This window comes from Mytilus californianus, unplaced genomic scaffold, assembly GCF_021869535.1.
Source record: "Mytilus californianus isolate M0D057914Y unplaced genomic scaffold, xbMytCali1.0.p SCAF_2, whole genome shotgun sequence".
NCBI classification, from domain to species: Eukaryota; Metazoa; Mollusca; class Bivalvia; order Mytilida; family Mytilidae; genus Mytilus; species Mytilus californianus.
The window spans coordinates 130,859,315-130,874,020 of NW_026262668.1; the positions used below are offsets into that span (position 1 = coordinate 130,859,315).

General features: G+C 32.5%; 1 protein-coding gene across 1 annotated transcript in view; it reads right to left on the bottom strand.

Annotated features, from left to right (window-relative positions):
* Positions 1–14,706, bottom strand: part of LOC127731039 (calcitonin receptor-like) — an 82,443-nt gene that overhangs the window by 40,922 nt on the left and 26,815 nt on the right. The gene's annotated exons all lie outside the window — the stretch shown is intronic.

The following is a 14,706-nucleotide window of genomic DNA, read 5'->3' on the forward strand; positions in this document are numbered from 1 at the left end:
TCGTCTAATATTTTTACATAAAAGTATGAGGGTAGGAATGGCATTTTCCGTCAGGAGTCACAAAGCCCTTTTCTGAAATTTTTCATGAAAATAAAACTATTGACAGCAACGAATTACTGGTTCCGTACTCGAACCTCGATAATGTGTGTACCTTAATGACGAATAACGGTAAAGAGCTGGACTATTCAGTTGTTAAATCCCGTTTTTATCACTTCTAAAACTTTGAAACGTATTGAGGCAATAAAGGCAATCATTGGGGACATTCCGACAATGACCGACATGAAAACTACGTACTTTCGAAATGGAATCCGTCAACAGACATTAGTTTGTACATTGATATTTCTGTCAACAGACGGTGCATCGTTTGATGTGTAAAACACCAGCAGATTCACGTGTGCGCTTGACTCTTTATTATCGCAATAACATACTTAAATATTCTAACTTTCGTTTTAAAAAACACATGTTGTCTAAAACTGGAATATGACTTAATTGATTGTATTAAAGATCTGAACGCAGACTGAACAACTAAATCCGTGTATTTTTTCAAGCATCATTGATTTGAAGTCGTACTCTCCACGTATATACTTGACTTTAACTCAAGATGGATTGTATGAATATATGACAATTCTGTTTATCATTATTTTGAAACTTTCAGATGCACAATTAAATTTCCCATATGTGCACATGCGCAGATACGTAACCTACGTGGTTCTGAATTTCGAGAATTTATACCATATAAATATCCGAATAAGTTTATTAAACTTTAATACCCATAATATTATTATTTTTTAATAATTGCAAGGACGTATAAAACGTCCTTGATAAAAGCAGTCAATATAATACTTCCACGATAAATGTAAGGAGAAGGAACCCAGGGTGAATGTACTCTATAGGGACGAACTCAGGGCGAACCGACCCGATACCAAATTCACGCATGCGTACTACAAACTCTACTTTAAAGACATCCGGTTACAAGTAAATAAATAACGTTCATGTAAGATGAGATGAAATCTAATAATTTACATAAATAAAAGGGTTGATATTAATACATTAAAACATGAGAAATTATAACACTAACGATAGTGATCGTTTTTCAAGCCTAACTAATAAATTAAATGATGCAGATTAGATCATGTGTAAACATCGGTGTCAAGATATGCCACGGAAGTTGTTATGAAATTGTAAAGCACAGAAAGGGATACGGCATACGGCCTGGTTCAATGATTTTACAGTCGGCAGTAAAGGCTTTCAGAAGACTTGAAGTCTTCTTCCACCAAAAAGGGGGATTAAACCCCAACCCTGGTATACTATTCCTAGTCTAGGTATATCGTAGCATGTTCATATATCACCGTTGTAGTAGAACTTAAAAATGATGAATCCATGTATATTTGCTGTAGTCGTTTTCCTGTGAATTGTTTTTATTCGTATTGCCTCCATCTCTGAGGCCTCCATTGATACAGGTAAAGGTACTGATGTTTTTAGAAAATGAGTTTGATTTCACGCTTTATTCCTCTCAGTTTCCGTGCACACGCTATTGTACTGAAGTCTGCCCTATAGAAGTTTGTTTCTATAGCAATCACATTATCTCTAACTTTTTTTAAGACATCATAAGATATATATTCCGATCATCAATTCTCCAAACGTCCATTGCATACGCGCGTTTGCAATCCGACACCTCATCCGGGTCAATTTCCGCATCACATGACACTGCTGTTAATATTGAATATTTGCGCATGCTCAAACGGATGGCCGGAAAAATAGAGATTTTGAACTATTCTTGCAGGCTAGCCGGACAAATAGACACTCCGTAGAAATAATCACATTCACGGTACTGTCGATACCTATATTTTGGCTTTGCACAAGGTCATGTTTTTCTCTGACTGTTAATGACGTCTTTTACCTAAATCCATTTGATGTTGGATGTGTACTGATTGAAATTTTAGTCTTAGATACATAATTTTTGTACTAGTTGTTATTGGCTTTGAACTATCTGTCAGTGACTGCGACTACTCTCAGATCTGTACTTTGTGTCTTTTTATTTGTTTTTAGGGGTGAACAAATACCCTGCCACGTCCGAACTGTGTTTTTGTTAGATGTTTTTCTTCTTTGTATCGATTTGATGAGATAAGCCCTTTTCAACTAATATTTATATTTGTTCTTATGTTGTACTGTTACACCACTGTCCCAGGTAAGGAGGAGAGTTGGCTCCTTCAATCATGGTTAACCCCGCCACATTCTGTATGTGCCTGTCCCAAGTCAGGACCTTGTAGTTCAGTGGTTGTCGCTGGTTCATGTCTGTCATATTTGTTTTTCATAAACTGTTTTGTTATAAATTAGGCCGTTAGTTTTCTTAATTGAATTGTTTCATATTTTTCAGACGTTAAGAAACCAACAATCAATCAATCATATATTTCATGTCAGGGCCTTTTATAGCAGACTATGCAGTATGGGTTTTTTCTAATTGTTTAAGGCCGTACGGTTGCCTATAATTGCTAACATCCACTTCATCTGAACTTTGGTGGAAAGTTGTCTCATTTGCAATCTTATCACATCTCCTTTTTTTCATATAAAAGACCGAAAAATGATATATAGAAATTTGCATATTTAAGATCTATATATATATTATTAAAAAGTTTACTATTAAGGGCCGAATTAATGCCTTCGTGGTCATACTCCTTTGATAATGGCATTCTACTGCACAGGTCATGTTACATTGTTTAGTTTTTAAAGGATTCTAATGCACACGGCTAAAATTACAAGTACCATAGTCTGCAGTCAATGAAAACAGGAACTAGCAGTTTTTCATTAACGAATTAAGCAGAGGTTATATTTGAAAGGAGAATTTGCAACCGTCTGAATAATAAACTCATCATAGAGAAGATGTTTGAAGGGAGAGGTCTCAACTTCTAATGTTTGAAAAGAAAAGGCTCAACTTGCGATGTTTGAATGTAGCATGTATTAAATCTGGAAAACGAGCAAGTATCGGATATGTCGTTTTAATGGACCATGTTTGAAGGGATCCACCTATAGTTGCTAGCAACTACGTCATTTGGTTTCTGCTGTACAGATGTCCCTTTGGCAATCATACCATATACTCTTATTTTATATTTACATTTCTCATATACTAAGAATAAATAACTTATATTTTTTACAGTATGATAATAGCATTAAATTTACGTGAATTCCATATTTTCCGAAATGGTGCTTAGCGGGCTGATATGAAAAATTTATCAACTGCTTCCGGCTATTGTCGCATGCCTTCCCGTAACGTTATCGCACACATGGCATTCCGACGTTACTCAGCAAATTCCGGAAAATACACCTCAATGGTACGTTTTCAGTGAAAAACATAACAAAGTAGGATACAAAACAAATATTAGGAAACAGGAAAATATATTGTGTAAAATGCAAAACAAATGATACAATAAATGCATTTTTCAAAGTTTCCAGCATAATTTAGCAAGTTACTTTACAAATGTTGACTGTTCCAAACAGTGTTTTGTTGATTTGTTTTTTATCATCAATATATATAGATTATAACATGGCTTTTTTCATATTAGACCCCTTATCAGCCCTAAGTCATGTTATCAACCCGAGAGCCGACAGGCTCGAGGGATGATTTTGACCATGGGTTGATAAGGGGTCTGATATGAAAAACGACATGTTATGTTCTTTTTATCATATACTTCAGCAGAAGACATACAGACAAAACTTTTTTTAAAACTTTGAAACAATGCATTTGTTGTAATATTTGTTTTGTATTTTTTAATAATATATTTTCCTGATTATTAATATTTTCTTTTTCTCCAACTTTGTTATGTTTTACTAAAAAAAAGCGTACTAGTACCATTGAGGTACATTTTCCGGAATTTGCCGAATGACGTCGAACACGTCGATAACGTTACAGAAAAGCATGCGATAATAACCAAAAGCAGTTGATATGAAACGGAAGCAGTTGATATAAACCGGAAGCAGTTGATATGAAACGGAAGCAGTTGATATAAACCGGAAGCAGTTGATAACAAAAGTCATATCACACGGCTAAGGCAATTCTTCAAATTTAATGAATAAATATATGTACAAATAAGTTTTATCATGGGGTACAATTATACAATTATTTTCTATAAGTACATGATAAAAAAATATATTACACTGTCATTTTTCATATAAGATGTATTATCAGCCCTCGGTCAATATAAGCCCTCGAGCCTTCGGCTCTTGTTCTGGATATTGAACCTTGGGCTGATAATACATCTGATATGAAAAATGCCATGTAATAATCTGATGATATCACATCTGATGTTTTGATGTTTTGAATGATGTTTTATGAGCATGTATTCAAACTTATGTTTGAAAGTAGTATGTATTAAATATGATTTTTGAAAGAATCGTGCATTAAATATGATTTTTGAATGAAGCATCTATCAAATCTGATTTTTAAAGCATTTCGTATTTAGAATGGACATTTTGTCATATTGTTAGCAAATTGTTGTCGGTTAAAACAAAATATGACGCAGAAGCATTTTTCTAAAGTAAATTTTACAAGGTTGTATCGCCTAGTATAAACTGTTAAATTAAACACATTTCTTCGTTAAACTACAAGGATTACATAATACTTTGTACAAGGTCAATTGTATTTGATTTTCCTACAAAACAAATATTTCGAACACCGAAAAATGTAAAAATTGGATTTTCTTTTAAGAGGGTTTCAATCAACCTATAACAATGTTTGATTATGTAAAAGGTACAGGCAGACATTCGTTATGTATAGTATGTACTGTTGAAAACTTTAGAAATAAACTAAGTTTTAGTGAAGTAACATTTTATTATTATGTGCTTCATGACCTTAAATCTAAGTGACATCAAAAAGCAGAAAAAAAACAAAAACAAAAACAAAAACCAAAACCAAAAAAAAACAGGGGAAAGGGGCGAGACTGAGATAACGGGGAAATAATTATAATAACAAATTGTATTTATTCATTTCATTTTTATTGGGGTTACAATTAACCATAGAGATGAACATGAAAGTGTTTCAACCCACGTTATAATTACATTTAGAAAGATAGCATACTGTTTGTAATTTAGAGCCATCTGTCTTTTAAATAAATAAAGGCAACAGTAGTATACGGATATAATTCTTTTTCAAAAATGGTAAGTTTTATGTTGGACAACGTTTATTATTTCAGACTATTATTTCCTGTGGTAATATCAGTGTGCAATGATACATAATGAACTTATTGAAGTCAAGGAGTTCGCATGTTGTTATTCTATCTGTTGTAGCAACATTAACGGTACCAATGTTTCTGCCCCAGATGGATATTTCGACAATAAATATCTCTCCGATAAGAATAAAAATAAGAATATTTATTGAATCCAATTAAAGGGCCCGTTTCCGAGCATATACATATATATATAGTATTAATTATACAGTAATTTTTAAGATATATTACATCTCCAGTGATATGCCAAAATATTTGAAAATCCAAATCTTATTAAAAAAATTCAGAGCTTATAAACCAAGGATCTTTCTGAGGAAACCAAAAGTTCGCATATTCAAATTACTTCAATTAAAAACTATCACAGGCTATTGAAACATTTACTCAGACATTTTCCAATATACAGGACAAAGCTAATAAAATCAAATGCGACTTTCAATTCAAACCTAAAGATCAAAAACTACACAAAAAAGTAATAACATGAATCGTCAAAAATATTACACAGAACAGTTTACCATATAAACAACTGATAAAAGACTCATCAGAAAAAACAGACATAATAACAAACTTTTAGACGAACTACAACGAACAAGACATGGTCCAGTTCAGGCACATTATATATGTGACGGGGTTACACCAGTGTTAAGTGATAACAAAATATATATATTCAGTTGATGCACATTATATAAAGGAAATGAAGATTTTCTACATGTATAGTATTGATGTAATGATGGTCAGGTTGATTTTTAAAAATGTATGCATAGTAAAACGCGATTGACGCCACAGTCGGTATGTTACACGTAATCCGTGGTGAATTTGCCGGGCTTCGAAGTCATAACATACTGAATAAGAGCAGTTAGTACTAATTAAGTCAGTTGATAATATCTTGTAGCAAATTGATCATGATATAGTTAAATCGTGATTGATCTTAATAATGTCAGAGGGTCTTAGGGGTTCAGTCAGGGAATTCTATAGACGGTAATAAATTTGAATCCTAAATAGGCGGCCATATAGTGCAGTTCGTATGGGTAAACATTCATCTTGATATTTCTAAAACTACATGTTAGTGTGCGTTTCGTCAAAACGGCATTTAAATTGACATTCAAGAAACGAAAGTTTTTAGTCCCAGTTCGATGCTGTGAAAGTTTTGATTGTCTATATATGGACGTTTTACTGACATGAACATTTCATATCGGTCCTACACTAATTAAATAATGAATTATGTTTTCACATTACGAAACAAGAATATAATAGACGGTCAGACATACTTAATGGTATTGGTTTTGTTAATTTATGAAGGCCGTATACGGCAACAAGTATTTAATTAATTCCTCGTGATTTGGTATTAGGTGGGCAACTGTGTCCTTGGTAATTTTATCACATATCACATATACATGTACTTATTTGTCTATAATAGTTCACATAAGCTTTTCACCGAAGACTTAATACTGAACATCAGTTACACAATTGATTACCTTGTGTGAACACAGCTACACCAGAAGGAAAAGCCATTTTATTCCACAAGTTACATTTTAGTGATAATGACAATTCGAAAAAGAGGTGGAAGGGATATTCAAATGCATTATGTCGAAATACACATTAAGTATGACTGTGTATGTTCTGGGCAATATGATTATTTGGCATGACCATATGCATATACCCATATGGTCCGACCATACGAAAATGGCCGGACCATACGACTATTATACTCGTTTGGTTATTAACGGACCAGACCATATGAGTATTTAGACCATATAGGTATTTTTCAAATAAATTCTAACTTCCTTCGCAAGAGAGCACAGCTCATTCTCCGAACCCAAACCGGCACGAGTTTCTAACTTATTCTTTATCTTTACATATTGTCTGAATCTTGGTGTATCTGTTATCTTGTTTTCGCTAGAATGAATTTAGAGCGCTTTGTCTTGTCGACTTGTTCGTCAGTAAGTGAAACCATAGGCGTTTTGGGACTGGTCCTTTTTTTTTTCTTAGTTTTTAAATTATTATTTCAGAAATAAAACTCCTTCTAATCTCAACTATTTTCTTTTAATTGTTGTGTTTTTTCTCCTTTTGTACGATTTTCTGTTATTGTAAGATCGTATAAATAGGATCAAGAACACATTAACTAAAAACAATTTGAAATATTGGAAGAAATTTCAATTTGATAAAAACACCAAACTAAATTTTAAATTTTTAAAAAAGGAAAGAAAGAGGCTTCAATGAACAAAATTGATGTTGTTTAAGCAGTAGATTTCTTGTTTAACAGCTCATTTAGATATTTCTTGAAGTTATTTCTATAAGTCCATACATTGCGTTTCGTACAATTGTAAGGACAAATCACTAAGGACCATGTAAACATGATTTTAGTATAATTCTTACTTGTAACTAAAATTCAATTTATTTCATTAATCATGTAACAATGATTACAATATGATTGAGTAAGTAAAAATTTCATTTTTAGAAACTCTTAATTTATGGGACACGTTTTAATCCATATGGGTATATACACATATGGTCATGACTATACGCGTATGGTCCAAATACTGATATGGTCCGGAACATGTATATATAGATGTCTAATTTTTAATATGTGCATACATGTATAAAAAAATATTAGTAATTTGCACGGACTTAAGGTTCGAGTATCTCACTTCAAATGATTAATATCTATTATTGCATTCAATATGTTTGCATGTTGCCATTCTATCAGATCAGTAAAGAGTAGCGACCTTTATGAGAAGACCAAAATATGAGCATATTAAAATACAAATTTAACCTCAACTTAAAACAAAGTTCGGAATATTTACCCTGACATTGTCTTTAATACAGCACAATTCCAGTTTAATTAAAGTTAACTTTTCTTTCCATATTGAAGGTTTGGAGTATGATTGATTGGTGTTTGCTTAACGTCTAGTTAAATATAGATTTTCTATATTTTGATATGTAATGATGATCGGTTTGATATTGTTTTAACATAAAAGCTTTTCCTTTTGTATATGTTTTTGTGACACTGAATATACTGATGCCACAGTCTGAATGTTACAAGAAACCTGTGTTGAATATATCGGACTTCATAGCAAAAGATACTGAATGAGAGAAGGTAGTACTAATTAAGTCAGTGGATAATTATCTAGTGACAGGGGGTCTTAATGGCTTATTCGAGGTTTTTTGCAGAGGGACATAAAACCTTAAATATCTGATTTTTTTTGTACGATAGGTGCAAGTTCCAATTTGAGTGTGGCTGCAGCGGTCATCTCAGTACCAGAATCTATGACAAACGAGACGATTTCAATTTTGATAAATTTTCCTCATCTCAGCAGCAATATACCAACTTCACCCGCGAATGGAGTGTACATTTTTGAAGTCATACGATATTCAATAGCTTACAGCTGCTACTCAGACTTTGTGAAATGTCATCGGTGTCTACAGCAGAAAATTGTTGAGCCAGGGTTTTGTCAAAGAAAGTCTAGGTATTTTTACATTGGAGACATGACATGATGAACGATACTTTATCTAATCCAATATCGTCTTAGCACACCAGTGAAATCGTTTAAATAACGATAGGCCGACCAATCAAATCGTTTATCTTTGTACCAATGCACTCTTCAAATAACATAAACAAACGATGGTTCCACCAATCAAAACTCTTTAAACCGTCTAAAATCATACAGATCGTGCGAACGAATTAACTTTTCTTCGTCCAATAAAAAAGAAAACGTAAGTTTAAGTTAACGAGGCTACGACAAATGAACCATTTATTTGGTCATCTGTGACACATATATTATGTGGATCGTACGTTTAAACGAACGATATGGAGGGTTCTTTTCTAAGATATATAACGCTGCATCGTTTATTTAAACTAACAAAACAGATTCGTTTAAACGAACAAAAACTATAAATTAACGGGTGGTAGACTATAAACGAACTTAAATTGGAAAACTGATACGCACCTGACAGTTTACATGCACGAAGTGTAGCTCCTAACGATTCTATTTTACAAATTAATTATTTATTTCCGAAAACTTGTGCAGTTTTCATTCCTTTGATGAAGATACTGGTTTCGGATTTATTTTATATCTTATTCACCAAATGCCGTTGCTAACGTGTTTTTACAACTTACTTATGCATGTATAATTAACTTGTTTTTCGTTTTTCATTTTAAGCATAAACGCTGAGGGTGGTAAAATCTAACAGCAGTGAACATACTATTTACAATTCAAAGGTTTTCTGACACTAGAATAACACGTCTTATATAACAATAAAGTAAATTTGTAATCTTTGGAATTGGTTTATAGAAATCTAATTAAGCTTCAATTATTCTTAGTATCTGTAAATAATCACTGGATCAATGAAGATGTGATCCTACTGGGCTTAATTCTTGATTAAATACCACTTTAGTTTTAATTATAACATTCACTGTTACTCCTGAATTACAAGGAGTCATGATGAATCGATTCTGAAGTTCAAGAAGGTGAATCGGAGATCTGATTCAATGTAGAAGTTGTTTTCAGCTCAGTGTCATTACCTTAGACAGATTGTTTAATAAAACCGAAGCTAACATATCCTGGGATTAGTTATATGACATAAGACATACTTCAATGTCAATCATTATTATAGAGACATGTACTATTAGTGTTTCCCATCCGATACTTTTTTATTAGGTATAATTACATAAAAATAATTGCAAAAAAGGAACTAAAGGGCGCCCATTTTAGTTCATAGAATTTGTACGTTTGACATTTAACTGGGTAGTGTTTTCACTAAATAATATTAGTATAAAAATAGAACTAGAATTGCTCAACATAAAGTTCAATTTTAAGTGTAATTCAGAATTTTCCGATTTTTTCTTCTAATTTTGTCTATTGTAATAATGATAAAATTCAGATCTGTAAAAGCAAGTTTTAGCAATCGAAATAACACAAATTCTATAATAACGAATATTCTACACTTGAAATTTCAATGACGGTTTACTCAGTTCGTTATAACAAATAATATAATTTATCATTTCAATTTCAACTTTTGAACTTTCGAAATACTTTAGTAATTTAGCTATTAAGAATGAAATCTGTTATAATAACGAATCGCTCCTAATAAAAATCCAATTATGAATTCTTTTATAATTCATGATAGCAAGTTACAAAATTATTTAAAGAGATTTACTAAATATTTCATTACGAATCTAAATATACTAATTATGAACGTAAAGTATTCTGGATAAGTATTTACAAATTGAAAATTCGTTATTTTAAGATTTGATATACTGACAGTAAATAATGTTATAACAAATTTTAAAATTGGTAAAAATCGATTTCAAGCAAATTGTAATATAAGATAAAAGGAGTCAAATTTAAAATTTGTAAGACAATGTACGTTGTCACGAGTTCACAAAAATTTGCAAATTCGTTTTTACTAATCCATAGAATGTACTCCGACATATCAAACTCCGTACAGTGATCGTTTCCGTTCCGGAACTATTTTCCTTTACTCCATCAATCACTTTAAGCTGGTCCTCGACTGATTACTACACTTTGTTACCGAGTCACTTGAGACTCGGTCTAATTAGTCAGACGGGGCACGTCACAAAAGAGGTTTCTCAACATCTTACGAACGGACGAAACTCTACGAACGTATCGTTAAGGTTCATGTGGACCCTTTGGCTAAAATGGATGCATTTTCACCTCAAAATTTACTCTGAGGACAGACAAACCTGCGCATCTGGAAAAGTTTTAAGGCATAGCATGCCCTAGATAAATAAACTTCTAATGCATTGTATGTTTTAGAAAATTTAAAACTTAACTGGATTTAGCAGTGCACTTTTTTTCGTCCCTGCAGAAGATGATAAAATTAACAAACAGTTGAGTTTCACTTGATATGGTCCACTCAGGTACACAGTTTAAATCACCAATTACTGTCGGGTATCTATTGTCCATCTATTGTCCATGTCAATCAAAACAGTTCACTTCAATTATTACCTGTGGGGAAGTTCTCAAACCTCTTTCCCAACTTTGTTTATTTTGGCACCTTCTGGTGGAATGAAAAAAAGTGCACTGCAAAATCCGGTTAAGTTTTTAATTTTCTAAAACATAAAATATATTTGAATTTTAGTTATCTAGGGCATGCTATGCCTTAAAACTTTTCCAGATGCACAGGTTTGTCTGTACTCAGAGTAAATTTTGAGGTGAAAATGCAGCCATTTTAGACGAAGGGTCCACATGAACCTTAAAAACTAAGGCGTGCACGCCTAGATTTTTGTTGACTCCTGTTTGCGAAAGATCTTCTACCATTGATTTGATCCTTGATAAGATTCATAAAGATTCCTATCCCCTTCCATTCCAAAGTTCTATATTTACCCTTTTTCACATATATGTATCAAAAAATTCGAAATGATGTTGTCATGTTTATTAAAGATTGCTCTTCTTGGTCTAAATGTTTTATATTCTTCGCCGTAATTTATTGATCAATTAGATTTTCAACTGTGATTGAACCGTAAATATTGTATATCATATATTATATATATCAAGTCAATATATTTAATATGTCTACGACTCAAAATGGTCTTAAAAATCCAGCATGTATATATTGTTTATGTAAAAGACATTTCAAAGGGAAGAAGAGCATAGCCGATAATCCAATATTTAAGGAATGACTGTAATATTTTTTCTGTCTATGAAGAAATAACATAAACTTGACATGTGGTGCACACTGAATAACCCGCGTAGCGAGTTATTTTAAAGTGTGCACCACATTGTGTATGTTACTTCGTATAGACAGAAAAAAATGTTACAGTCATTCCTTATAATTTAATTCTAAATTCGATTTTAAGCCGGAGAAATCATGAAAAAACGTTGATGACGTCACGGTCACATGACAAAATTATGTCTATATGAGCTGATAGACGAAACACTGTCAGCCAATCAGAAGACGCGTTACATTCAAAATTAAATTATTATCAAATAAACTAATGCTCCCTCTTTTCTCGTTTCGGTGAGTTACGTCAAGTTAGGGCAAATTTCGTTCGTTCGTAAGATGTTGAGAAACCTCTAATGGGATAAATCTGTTAAGGGATTCTCATTGGTGAATATTATCTTATTCCGGAAGAATATAGTCCGAATTAAAGGCTTTCTTACCGTCTGATTGGTTATTTATTGTGCTGCATCTATTATATGTGAGCGTATCCGTAAGTGAGGTCGAAAAAGAATCATGAAATTATGTCGTCATGAAATGACAGGAAAGTGTTCATTCAAGTTGATTGTGCAGTGTTGAATCAATATTTTAACGAAGCAAGGTCATACGAAACAGTGATTCAAATTTATTGAGTTTTGTTCAGTCTTTATTTATTAATAATGTTTGCAGCACTGAGATCACTTATGCGTATCGTTATACAGGACAATCCTATTACACACTTATCTATAAATAGCCGAAATAGCTATTTTGTTTTAAGGTGTATAAAATGCACACGTCGTGATTTAAGTAATAAACGCTATATCAAGTATACCACACAGTCGCTGTCGTGATTGTGCAGAGCCATTTATAAATGTTACGTTCATAAAAAAACATGTACATATATGAAGTTCGTGTATGCTTCTGTCTGAAGTAAACACAAATTAAAGATAAGCAGGAACATAGATATGCTGTTCCCGGAAATAAGTACTTATTAACTGATCTTTTCAAAACCATGAAATTCTGAAAACAGGTTGATTCAAATAGATTTATTTTCTATTAATTATAATGTTCTTTTATCCCGGGTCTATAGCTAGGATAGTATAGAAGAGGGGTAAATTAACGTATAGACATGCGTCGAGTTACTTATCACGCTACCGTTCAGCACGGTACAATGAAATTCTGATGACAAAACAATAACCCTCCCTTCCCGAAATAAATAGCTGCATTAATCGTATAAGTTTTTTTTCCTTCTTTTGAAATTGACCTTAGAATTCCACTTCTAGTTGACCTTAGAATTATACTTCTAATGTCGACTCCCAAAGAGGAAAATAACTAGAAAACCTATATAACCGACATTAAACCGATTCACTCTATAAACATTATTCGCAGGAACTATGTACCCTTACAAACTAATAGAACCTGCTTAAGTAGTATATCATTCCTGTTATAATACAGATTTAGTGGACTCTAAATCGTCTTTGGTTGATTTATCTCACGGGACAATTAATGAGATATTTATCACACTTTTCTTTATCAAACACAAACAAAAAAACAGAGAGTAAATAAATGACATGTCTTTAAAAAAAAATTAGTCATAAAAAAGTTTACCGAAATCAGTACCGGCAAAAACGCAAGTGATTTAGAAATTAGGCTCTTTCGTCGGGTTAAAACTGCCACGCACAAAAAGAACCCTTTAAAACAACCATATTGGCCTTTCCAATGTTCTACTTTTTTTTACCCCAATACAATTTATATGCTGAGTAATATTTTGAATGGATGATACTACAAATTAAAAAATCATTTTACAACATAATAGGCTATAAAACGGCAAGCCTTTTAGAAATTTAGAAAAGCTATTACTTGTTTAGCTTATTGATCAATCGTGATTAGTGTAGAGTGGACTAGAGTAGTATGCGGGTCAGAGCTGGAACTGCCAGGGAGTTTGTAAGCTGGTCCTCGACTGACTACTCATAGACAGCCGGTACGGCCCAATGTGGGAGGCAAAATGTCTATGAACAAAGTGTAGTAGTCAGTCGAGGACCAGCTTAGGAAGTTTGCTGACATATACGAAGACGATTAAAAGTTAAATTTGCAAAAACGCAGTTTCAAAAATCATCGATCTGCAGTAATAAAATGCATTTGACTGAATGAAAACCTGTGACCTTTCAGCGTCTAATCAAATCTTAACCTTCAAAAGTTTCGGTATTTCTTACTAAGGACTAAAATCTTTTTTCCAATAGTGTTCCGGAATGTCGATTTCTAACCGTTTAATTTCCCCGACATCGTTTCGATTTTATGCATTGTAAACGTTTCTCAACTAAGCAAATCAGTAAAGGTGGCACGGTAGCATTTACATTCTTGAATATACGTTGTTCTCTTGTGTACCATACTACTTAAGTCAATGTATCTGAATAAAAAATATCTACAGAACATACTTTCCCAAGCTGATGGATGAATCAAATGTAGAAAAATATTAAATAATTTTACATGAATTTTTGAGACTTTTTTTTTTAATTTTGCAATACTGCATGATAAAAGACATAAAAGCAGTAGTGGCCTTAAGTTTATTTAGATAGCATAATATTCAAATTAATTTCTGAATATTATAATGAAAGTACTTATGTTGACTGTAAGTAGGTTCTTTGGCAGTGTTAAAAAGTGGTGAAAATTATGAAAAGGCTATCATTATCCCTATGGCCTAGGAACTACTACTGTGCCTTCTAAAGCTTTTTTTTTATTCATCTTATATATCATAAATCGTCTGTCAATAAAATTTTTAATCACTATAACGTTAATAGTTTTGATTTAATTGTGTCAATCTTGCGGTAGA